This window comes from Aythya ferina, assembly GCF_964211825.1.
Source record: "Aythya ferina genome assembly, chromosome: 6".
Classification (NCBI taxonomy): Eukaryota; Metazoa; Chordata; class Aves; order Anseriformes; family Anatidae; genus Aythya; species Aythya ferina.
Window position 1 is genome coordinate 33,332,992 of NC_140303.1, and position 12,333 is coordinate 33,345,324.

The following is a 12,333-nucleotide window of genomic DNA, read 5'->3' on the forward strand; positions in this document are numbered from 1 at the left end:
ATTATTCAACTGTTTTCCTTCCTCCTGGATGATTAACGGACTAAAAAGACACCACATTTCTTCTTAAAATCTTCAGCATAATTGTAATCCATGTTTCAGTTCTGACAGCCAAGTCAATCTGATTTTTCTCAGCTATCCCAAAACCAAACATTTCCTGAAATCAGGACATTTTCTATCTGTCACACCTTAATTCAATAAAACCTCATAATTGTAAAAATCATAATGTTGTTTTCAGTGATTAGCTCTTCATAAAAGCTTTGCTTTTCAGGAAGCATGTTCATCACACTCAAGTAAAAGAGAACCCAAACAGCTATTCTAACCAAAATGAAGAGATTAGGCACCTGAGAATAGGATATAGCTGTCATATCCTGTGACTATAGGTTAAATCCTCCTCCCTTGCCCAACAGAAAATGCTTCTCTCAGTCATGAAGAGGCACAAGCTGCAGTAGCATCAAGCTACCCTTTGTTCTCTTCCAGCATTAGTGAAGTTTCTTCAGAGACCCACGACATCAAAATCACCACTTTAAGTTTCATGCAAGTACATGTTATCTCAGGCAGAAAGTAACATAGCTGTGCTCAACTTCTGATAGTTTAATTAGACCAACAATTCTTGAACTAATTTAAGTTAGCTAAATACTTTTAAATTATACTAAAGTTACAACTTGCTTTGCAAAAGCCTTCTTCACTTTTGCTACCAGAGCCAGCTCACACCTCAGCATCCAGAGTACAAATACCCTTATCAACACCCCTCCAATACCTCTTCTGAATTTCAAATATCATTGAAAGTCTGTATTTTGAGAATAGTCAAAGGACAGCTATAGAGCTTTCCCCTTGAACACCTTAGTTATGAGAGCCTGAACTAGCAGGATCCTGACCTGTTAGAGCATCTGTGTGCCAGACTTCTTTTTTTTAATCTAAAGGAGATGGAATAGGAAATGCAATAGGGAAAAAATTAGGCCTAACTAAGAATTAGTCCCACTGATAATTTTTTGCAGTTCAGAGGCAATATAACAGATGAGAGAAATCATTTTTCCATCCACATGAATACTTTTAAAGCCATGGATATGTCTGGAAGCATTTCTTGCACATGATTGCAGGCAGTCTGGGGAGCCCATAAAAATAGAAGCTAGTCATGAATAATTTTCACAAGTTGTACAAGGACAATGAAGATAGAGAATTAGACTTAATAAGCAATACCATGAGGTTCCTTCATAGAACAATACCCTCACAACATTATGATTGATAACATCTAATACCAGCAGAACTAATAAAATACAGCTTCTCATGCAATTATATTCCTTACTACTACACAAACCAATACCATCAAACCACATTCTCCCCCACTGAAGCACATACCCCCCCCTGCAGCATGTATTCTACAGTTTCCCCTCTCCAGCCCACATACCCCCCAACAAACCTCCTATCCACACAACACCCTTCATCCCGCTGACATGCCCCATTTGCCAACAGAGCAAGCACAGACAGCTGGGGCACGCAGAAGAGCCATCACTGTGTAGGGGCACAACTGGACACTGACCATAAAAGCCCAAGGAATACTGATTTTGAACAAGAGCTTTAAAAATTTGTTTGAATTTACCTGTCTTTGAGACTCTTCACACTGTATCAAAGATGTCCTGGAGTTCAACGGTACAGTCAGAAAAAGGACGACAGCTGGTGGTGTCTGACTTTTAAAAAATCCTATCAAATATAAAGAAAAACTAGATATTAACATACAAAAAGCACCTTGATATCATAGTATATTGTACCAAACTCCATACATCACTACTGAACAACATAAAGGTCAGAAGTACGGGAAAATGACAGAAGTTACAGAGCAAGATGACAACAAGATGATGAAATCTGCCAAAATCTGAATCATTTTGCTGTGGCAAAACTTGTCCAAGAACTTCATAGCTTGCTGCTTACAGGGATGTGGAAATGGAAAAATATATAAATAAGGAATAGGTTTACATGTTCAAGTCCCCTAAGGATCTGAAAAGAAATTTAATGTTTTACTCAGAAAAGGAGCACAAGAATATTCCAAAGAGGAAGTTCAAAGGGTGAACACATTAGACCCCATTAACTGATATAGAAGGAAGAGAAGCTTCCAGCTTATTTCTCAACATAGGAAAAAGCATTAAAAAATAATAATGAAGAAAGATGAATGGAAGCTGAAATTCAGATTGAAATGAGATGTGGATTTTGAACTGTGGGAATAGTTAGAATAGAAAAACATTTCTAGGAGATACAGAAGGTTCTCTAGTCTGAAATATTTAAATAGTCCATGGATTACTTTTCAAGCAGGTAATCTCTTATCCAGGAACAAGGTTGCAAGAACTAATTCAATAATCATTACTTGGTATCATGTGCTATATGAATATGATATGACCATGGGCTGGCCTTCAGTCTTTGAAGTACACTTTATTCATTTATAAATCTGTTGATATAGACACATGAAGAATAATTTTAATCCCTTCTAGCAACAAAGTAGTATGCATTGTGAGATGGTCTTGGCTTATTTTGGAGAGTCAGAAGCCCTAAAACAAGGCAGAAAAAAGAAAACAGCATAGAAAGTTGATCTTATTTGAGGCTTGGTTCTAATTGACAGTCACCTTAACAGAAGCTCAGCAGGATTCACAGCTTGCCTGGAAAATCACTGCTAAGTTTGAGCAAGATGGGCAGGGGAGAAAGGGGAGAGAAGAGTAGAGGAGATAACACACAGGAAGGATTCATATGCTGAAGGGGAGTGGGTGAAGAAAACAAAACATTTTTTAAAGGCATTATTTCCCCCCCCCCCAAAAAAAAAAAAATCAATTCAAGTAAATATTAAATGCTGAAGGCATTACATTCTCCCTGAAAGCAAAAATAGGAGCAAGTTCACAGGACTGTGACAACTCTTCTGTGATGAGACTATGGAGCTATGAGACCAGTTCTCTTCAGAGCTCAAGATCACAAAGAGGAAAGTGCTTGGGACATCCAGACCACAGACCTGTCAGATACAACATAATCGAGTTATTAAACAGGGGCTATGTATTCCCCACCACAGCGTAGTATGGAAGTGGATTATGACTGAATATAGCAGATTGCTTTGGGCCCTGGCACGCACCAACCATTCACCTCTAACAGGGGCCTTGGACACTGCTGCTTCCTTCCCAAGCAGAAAAACAGGGTACAGTCAAGTAATTTCTGTGAAAATAGGAGGGTGAATTTGAATGTCAGCTCCAGGTTTGAACAAATATCTGCTCTTTCAAGATGACACACATGAAAATGATACCTGACTATTTAAGCTAGGAAATCAAAACCAGCTAGGTTGTGTGCTATCCACCTCACTATGCTGCCACTTTCTGAATTCTGGCAGTGGTAAGTTCTTGACATTATCCTGACGGGCTGCTCAGAGCCAGGACAGACCTTTGATTTGACAGCTGCTTAAAGAGTAACCCACTTTGCTAAATAAACCATGTTTTCTCATGATACATGTATATTAATCACATCTAAAACCCCTCTATAAAGTAATCAAGGAAAACATTCATGCACTATAAGAACATAGCATACAAAAAGCAGGAAAACACCATTTCCATGAGTTAGGATTCCAAGCACTTGAGTAGTTATTTTCTTCATATGAGAGAATGTAGCATTTGTATGTTTAATTTCTGTGGCAGCTATATAGAAAGAAAAATCTCCACTTACTGCCATTTTTAAACCACTTCACCCACCTTTTTATTAATATATGACAATTTAAATTAGATTGCTTAGGGAGTGTAATTCCAATTTATGCTCAGTATGCTGAATATAATTTTAAAAACCTTTTGTTTTCCTATTCATATTCTCATGTGTTGACATTCTTATGTGTTGATTTTTCTCTAATAGAAAATTAATAAAGGCTTATTTCTTTTCAATTATTGTCTATGTGGTAATGTGAAAATTGTAGGCTTGGCACAACTGAAAAGCCTGCAGTGGAAGAAAGCTATGTATTATCTACTCCCACTATTGCAACATTTAGTCTTTAGATAAAAGGAAACATCTTACTCATTTTGGACTGGTTAATAATTACCTCTTAATAGATTCTCAAGACAAATTTCCACTAAAGATCTGTGCTAATATTAGGTTTGACAGCAATATAATAGAAATAATAAACAACTTGCAACCCTAGATAACAATTTTATAGATACAAATTTCAGACCATATGTACTGCTGCATTTTACTCCTGTTTCACCAGAAGCATGTTACTAATTTAGTTACAAATAAAATGAAATGACTGTTTAGTTATATTACTGTGAAGATAAAGTTTTTTTTTTGGTGAGATAAACACAAAGTTTGTCAATTAATAATATTTCTTAAAAATATACATCTGGGCAACTGTGCAACTTCTAACACCAGTTATACAAGATTTTCATGTTTCTTCCCATCTCAGATAAAAACATTCCTTGAAATACTACTTTTAATACAGTAAATGACATGGGGAAAAAAAAAAGGACATGGGAAGTGAAGACATGTACCAAACAAGAATGAAAAGCAGGTACAGAATCCAGCCATCTGGGAGAGGTTTCAGAGCTCTGCCATGCAGCTTCCTACAGAGTTTGGGCATCACATTCCAGCCAATGAATTTCTGCAACATGGTAGGCAGATATGACTATTTGCACTGTTATGTTCCCAAGAGTCAAAGCCATCATCATTCTAGAAATCACAAAAATCGCTTTTATATGCTTTTATTGTGGGTGTTGAACTACTCGCGGGAACTACTTTAAGAGACATTAGAACACCAACTACTCAGTGCTTCAAGAAAAGCAGCTAGGCAAATTAACTTAACATACCAAGTGTCAAATATCACTAACTGGTATTATACTTTTATAATGTTTATAACCTTAATTAATTTGCTTGTTCTAATTTCTACATCAGTTTGTCACATGCATGTTATTCACTTAGACATGGGAAGGGATAAATCCTACTCTTATTGATTGCAAATCTGAGGCAAAACCCACTGCAATAAACAAAAACTAAAATTATTTAAAATATTCCTTTATATGTATTGAATGAACGTAACAGCCAAACTATATTTCCTTAAAATACTTAGTTATTACATCAAAATTACTTCCTGCATGTGTCTTTCTTCACCTTATATGATGTTTTACCTTTTTCCCTTCTTAATAACTAGCTATTACTACATATTACACAGATTTTTTTTTAAACTATAGGACGATTACAGTAATTAACTTTGTACCAATTACCAGGGTGCATATTAATATTCATATACTTTTACAGAAAGAATGATCTTGAAATCTCACAGCGGGGATGGTTAAAATGATTCATTAATGTTCTGCATGGGTTTCTTTTCTAATTCATTAAGAAAATATTAGCATAATCATGTGAAATTAATTTTCTTTAAAAGGTTGATATAAGCAAGGGATTAAGGGGACTGGTACTAATAAAAGAAACATGGCTTGCACCATGCTCTTGGTCTCCAGAGGCTGACTATCATAGTTGAGGTATTACTTGCCGGTGCACTTGGATAACGAAAAAGAAATCTGAGATAGATGGAGCCAGTTGAACTGAGGATTTCATTTCCATGTATATGGAAAAAAAAAAAAAAAAAAAAAAAAAGGAAAAACTCATGCATCCTGTCCTTTTATTTCTGTTTTGTAAAGAGGTAGAGAAAAAAAAAACAAAACAAAACACATTATTCAACATGAACAAGAGGCTGGAAAAAAAATAATAAAATGAAGTGGTAGGTTACAAATGAGAAAAGCATCCAGAGAATGGAATACCTAATGGTAATAAAAAGGTGAATAGAAAGTTCAGCAACAAGAAGGAAAAGCAATCCAATTGAAAGGACTGGAGTGAAAGGTAAATAGCCTCCCCCCCAAAAAAAAAAAAAGTTTCAAATAAAAAGAAAAAGCAATCTCAGTAACAAGTGGCAGTGAGAAAGTAATAGACTTCATTCACAGATTCACATAAAAAGGCATTTAAGTTAGAAGGACATTAAGGTATCTTGTACTATAAACCAAAGTGCCTCTTCATAAATACAGCTCTGAAGCATCTGGGAAAAATAAATAAGGCTTGGAGATTACATTGAATTAGATTAACATCACCAAAACAAATCCAGAAAGAATGCATTCTGTGAGCCAAGACAGGGCTTTCTGTCAGAACCACAATACATCTAGCATTGCTCTTCCATTTCCTCACAGTGACTATTCTTTCAAGTCAGCTTTTAGCTCTGTAACACCAAGTTCAATAACATTCAAGCATGCTCCAGAGACAGAGAACTGGTCATCTACTAAGAAAAGCAATAAAAGCTCTTTAATTTTCTTCGCGAGGACAGTGCCAGACTGGTGGCTTATAACCAAAGGATATTCAAGGAGCTCTTTATAACAATACATAGTTCTTCCCTCTGGCCCTGTTCCTGACATCTGATCTTGGACTGGAATAGGCTCTGGTAGACTACCAAGCAAATCCTCCCTGGATGGGAATTTTGGCACAGTGTGACATTTGACATATTACTTTGTCATATCCCCATATATGGGGATGTACCTGCATAGTCTGGGGCCACTTCAGTGCCTGCCCAAAGTGAGAGCTACCAAGAGTCCCATAAGAGCACACACCTCCATATGTAAAACAGGTATTGTATAACACCTGTAAAAAGAGATTCACAGAGGAAATCCGGGTACTTGAGAGACCATCTGGCCCTCACGACCTGAACGCACAATCTCATTTGTTCATTAAGCCTATTACCCAACTTTCAGCAGTGCTAAATTCCTTAACCTTTTTCACAAAAGTACCATATTTAACATAAAAATAGTGGAAATAGATACATATTTATCTTTACAGTAAATTTTCAAGTTACATAGCACTTGGATCTCTGAACCAAATAGGAAAACGCATATGGACTTAACCAGAGTTAAGTCTATATGCCCTTTGATGCCCTGAAAACTAATATTTTTCATTTTCTTTTTCATCAGTAATATCATAGTTAAACCTTGGTACAAGTTCTCAGCATAGTCCATTATTTATTACCATTGAAATTATTGTTCTACAGCACATATAATTTACTTGGAAAGGCTGAACTATATGCACATAAGTTCCACTGATTTATGGCAGACATCAATTAATTGTTATTCATGCTCATAGTATTTAATCAATTGATGTGAAAGGGTTGCATCTCATTTGAAGCATCAAATCTGTATGTATAGACAGGAAATGTAGTACAGTAAGGACCCATGGAGAGGTGGGTGGCATGATTCTGTTGAATGAATGTACAATTAAGAGAAGAGAGACAAAGAATGCCCAGTGAAGTTTGTCTCTCCTTCACATTAATGTAACTTAAAATATTTTATGAGTTTTATTCTAGTCTTCTACTTTGAAAAATTCTGTTCTTACATTTTAATTTGAGAAGTCAACATAATTACCCTCTTAATTTCAACTTTTAATAATTTTTCCTTAGAGAATATTAAAAAAAATTGTAGGGCCTAATTCCTGACTCAAGGTATTGCTCAAAAAAGTTTCTAATTTTATTGAATTTCTTCTCCAGATCTCTCAATATTGTAGTTGCATCAGCTAAGATCATTTAGCTTTCTTCCTTCTATAATTTTGTCATTTCAGGTAAATTGCTTTTAACATAGGAAAAAAAAAATGCTTTCCCTAATTCATTTTTACCACTTTATCTTACTTACAAGGCTAACATATTTATCAAAAAGCTCATAACATTATTTCTTCTAAAGACTGTTTTTGTCCAAGTAAAAGTCATTTAAAGAGTTTTGAAGGGCTTGGATTTATATGGATAATGTTCAGTTCAGACCTGTAACAAAGATTCTTGTTCTCCTATTGACATTTCTGTTATAGATGGTTTCTGAATGAGGAAAGGGAATACGCTAGGAATATACTCAGAGGCACCTTTTTTTTTTAACATGGTCTTTCCTCACAAAGCTTTTCTTCTTGCAAGTTTGCCTGTTTGCTGTTGGGAAAGTATTTTTATGGACCTTGAAAATTTTGTCAAAGCCACAAAATTCACATTCCGAAAACCTTCAAACTACAATTTAAAGGTCAACAAGAAGATCTATGCAGATTATTCTTATTAACAAAAATCATAAAAAGTTAGGAAGGCATGTACATACTCTTCCTTCATACTATTTTTAATTCAATTGGGTTGTTTCACCTCCTCCACTCCCTTTGTCTTTACAGAGAACATTTGCTTCCTCAACACGTTTTTATTAGCATCCTATTGCTCTTCATCACTGTGTTATTGAAACTCGGGCTTTTAGCTTCATCTAGTAACAATGTTAGTAGAATTTCCATTCTAATTTGTGATTCATTAGTTATTATATTGAATTTTGTTTTGTTTTTTTGTTTTTTCTTCAAATTGCTCTTGAACCAGACAACTTAAAAGCAAGGACAAGAAAGAAAAGACACGATACTCTCAATACAAACACTCTACCATACATGGAAAGGAGATGTTTCCATGCAGTCTTAAAGAACAGATTAAACTTTTTCTGTACTAGCAAGCGGGTCATGCAACCACAGAGGTAACTTATTCTTAAGCCCTAAGCAGATCTAAACTTGTGTTACCTTTTTAAAGCCTTATAAAAACTTTAATTATAGCCATTCCATGAATAAAATTGGAGCAAATTGAAGCAATGTTGTACTTCCAAATACAGATTACATAAAGATATCCTCATGCTGAAAGACATAGCAATAAGCACTTTAAAAAAAAAAATCAAGCTTTCACATACGTAGACATACACATACGTGAAAGGATAGGAAGAATTAAAGAATTAACTTTGCAGAAAATAAAAAAAAAACTAAGTCTTTGATACTATGTCAATATCCTGTGACTGCTGTAGTCTATATATGCAAAAGTACCTCATGCTAATTATGTATAAAAATATAGTTTCAAACCTTACATCTCATATTTCTTGGCCACTGCCAAGTTTTCCAGTAATAGCAAGAAATGCTAGTGAAATGCCAAGGAGTTGCACTTTTGTCACAGCACTCAGTGCTATCACCTCTTGCTCTCAGCATTGTACAGCCTTCAAAGGTTTTCAACATGTTTTGTCTAGTACCAGAGAATTATTGCATCCTTATCTCATGTTCCAAGAACATAATCTGTTTTTACCATGACACTTAATTATTTTATGTTTGTTTTTATGAGAACATGTGAGCATGTTTGAGTTTTGTTAAAAATGCAAAAAATAATGCATTTAACTAACGTATTCTTCACTGGTTACTATGTCCCTCCTGTGTCTTACTGAGCTTTGTGGAAGTCCCAGAGGTCAAGCACAGAAGACCCCTTCTGCTGCTGCTCTCATGGCAGATCTCAGCCCTAAAGTTTTAAGTGTACATACTGAAAATACATGAAAATAACAGCAGTAAGAACTCAAAAGTCTGGTCCTACAGTCTTTTCTAGAAATCTTGTATCTAGTCTGTTCATTTTCCTCATTTGTCAGCACCAATGTTTGAAAATTCATGTTCTTCCCCATTCACCAACACTTCTACAACATTTTAGCCAGTTCTAGTTTTGATTAAATTATTAAATTATTAAATTTCTATTAAAGCAGCAAGCTGAATTCCTTTTTTATGCCAGATACATTTGTTCCTTTAGAAGTCTGAATCACTCTTTTCTAACCTGTTATCCAGAGTCTGTCTTCTTGTTTGTCAGTTTTTATGAAATTATAGTTGTGTCTCCTCACTCTCAGAGATCCTCTCTTTACTGCACTTTCTCCCTACTTATGACCCTGAAAAGGGTTCCACACCTAAACATACATGTTATAACCTAAACTGTAAAAAGCATGTGAAAACCATCCTATTTCATAATGCATTCCTCTCCAAGATCAGATATGTTTCAACAGCCACATAGTTGATTTGTGAGATTGTCTTCAGTCACTGATTTCTCAGCTGTTACAAAATAAAATAAATAATATAAAGCTCTAAGATATTTTGGAACTGTGATCCTCTCCCACTGAGAGACAGACAACACCACCAGGAACAGGCTGACCTGTGCTGAATTATTTCTAATCCATTTCAGTAGTGTCTCTGTACAAAGTCAAGCAGTACTGTCTAGCGAATTCCTAATCTGCATCCTGCTTTATTGCAGGATTCATAGAAGCTCCAGCATCCATTATAACATCTATGTGCATAAGCTTATAGTGTTGATTACTGACAGAACTCTATAATTTGTTTTGTCTTAATAAAGTGTGCAAAGCAAGTGACTTTTACGTGGAATAATTCAAGAAAATAAGACATTAATAGTAAAAGGCAAAAATCTATCAATGGTTCATAGGTTGCAGAGAAAACTGTAAATCACAGCCTGGGTTTCACATAGGATAAACAGACTGATCCATAGAGGATCTGAAGAAATTAAAGAAGTGAGTTAAGTAATTTAAGTAAATATGACAATAGAACTGAGGAGATACAGTGATTGCAAACCTCTCTGACAACAGATTCTGGAGACTGGTGTAATCTCACAGGTATAGTGATGCACATCAGTCAATTTCATCAATATATAATAGAATCATGATCCAGAGAAGTACAGTCTTTGTTAAATATTTCTCTAAATGACCCTAAAAAGAGTACAAAGGTTTTTCAATATACAGAAGCATAGTAAAGCAAATTGTCCATACACCTTCGTAGAGAACCCAATTAAAATGGGGTTATTTCACACAACCCCATAAAAATGCATTTGACATTCAGTGACAGACAAAAGGCAAGGTATGTGAAGTTCTATTTAAAAGAATGAAAAAAGCTTTGAAAATATGATTTTTACTTATAGTTCAAAATAGAGTACACCTGAAATTGTGTCTGATTTTGGTTATCTTTAAAAACAAAGCAGTGAAGAAAACTCACTAGGTTAGAAGGTTAAAGTTAAAACTAAAAAAAAAAAAAAAAAAAAAAAACGAAAAATTGGCCAGAATCCAGGCAAGAAGCAGGCAAATCGCAAGTACAAGTGTATAGGCAGAATACTTTTTTCCACATGCCAAATAGAACCAGAGAATAATGCATCTAAACAGAATTAATGGTTTTATTTTTTAAATAATGTATTGATATATTGTGGCTGTAATTATAATAAAGTTTCAATAATGCTGTTCTTAAAAACAAGAAATTGCAAATTCATCATCCTCGCTTAAATGAACTTGGTCACAGATATGAGAGCATAGCTACCATGTATCTGAAAAATGTGCAAAACATTTGTTGGCCAGCCAACTATGCTAGCAAAGCTATTAGCCAGCCTGCATATACCCATACACAGTCAGTAGCTAAGAGGTACCTTCTGCACTTACATCGAATACGAGCATTATGACCAGAAATACATAAAGGGCATAAAGTAGCATGGGAAATGAGCGTGAAAGTTAAGAAAGAATGCTAGAAGCAACACTAGAAGCAGCCCTAATTCACTGCCTGGTGCACCAAAATAAGTTTGGTTTTTAACATTTCTGAGTTTGGTTGCATGGGATGTGATCAGATTTCAGGTAACATTCCTTCAAGAGCTGGTCTGCTTCCTAACAAATAGCCAAAGCAACAGCATAAATTAGAAGTTACATAACCATGCTATACAAGTGATTTGAACCTACAGAACTACAACAGCAGTAGCATACAAACCTAGAAGCATCTCTTCATATAACATGCCTGCACCCTGCAGAAACTGATTTCTACACCCTTCTTCAAACATCCATCACCTCCCAGACAGAGATTGCCCCATTTCTACTGCACATTAGCTTAAGTTCCATTACTGCTGGACATGAGCTTATACATAGCCTGGTATTACCTCACTCAGGTTTCACCCTAGGGATATTGTGTATGAGGTTCTGCACATACTCACATACATCCCAGAGCAGCTTGGAAGACTCACCACTACTGCTTATTGAAGTACCAAAAGGCAGCTGCTTCATCTGTCTGAATTAGGCCCTCCTTGATCCTCAGAAATTTTAATTTTTGTTAAAACAAAACATTAGGCAGTTAAGCCCCTACACTCTTTGGAATTGATTATTAACTTCCTGATAAGTTGTCATCTTAAACCACTTTGAACCTCAAAGGCAATAAAAACCCAAGCTACAGACTGCATTCAGGAACTCCTGCCTGCAAACTCACCCATTACAGAGTTTATGTTCTTTCCTCTAGACAGTGTAAATTCACACTGCTGTGAATTCAAACTGATGTGTTGATGGTCTGGGGTTGTTTGTTTTGCTGGTGGAGTTGTTTCTTCCTCTCACTCCTGTTTTAAACATAGGGCAATACGATCCACTTAAGACAAAAAAGTGAGAAACTGTCTTGTCTAGTGACTAGAACTGGAAGTGCCACTTGTAAAATTTTGATTCTAGAAAGCTACAATTCCCTCATAAATGGCTATGA

The 12,333-nt window shown here is 35.5% G+C and overlaps 1 long non-coding RNA gene across 2 annotated transcripts in view; it reads right to left on the reverse strand.

Annotated features, from left to right (window-relative positions):
* LOC311439214 overlaps positions 1-12,333 on the reverse strand; it is a 288,783-nt gene that overhangs the window by 237,054 nt on the left and 39,396 nt on the right. For both annotated transcript variants that reach the window (XR_014694593.1, XR_014694594.1), the window contains exon 3: positions 1,598-1,698. This is a non-coding gene — a long non-coding RNA (uncharacterized lncRNA). The remainder of the gene's footprint in view (positions 1-1,597; positions 1,699-12,333) is intronic.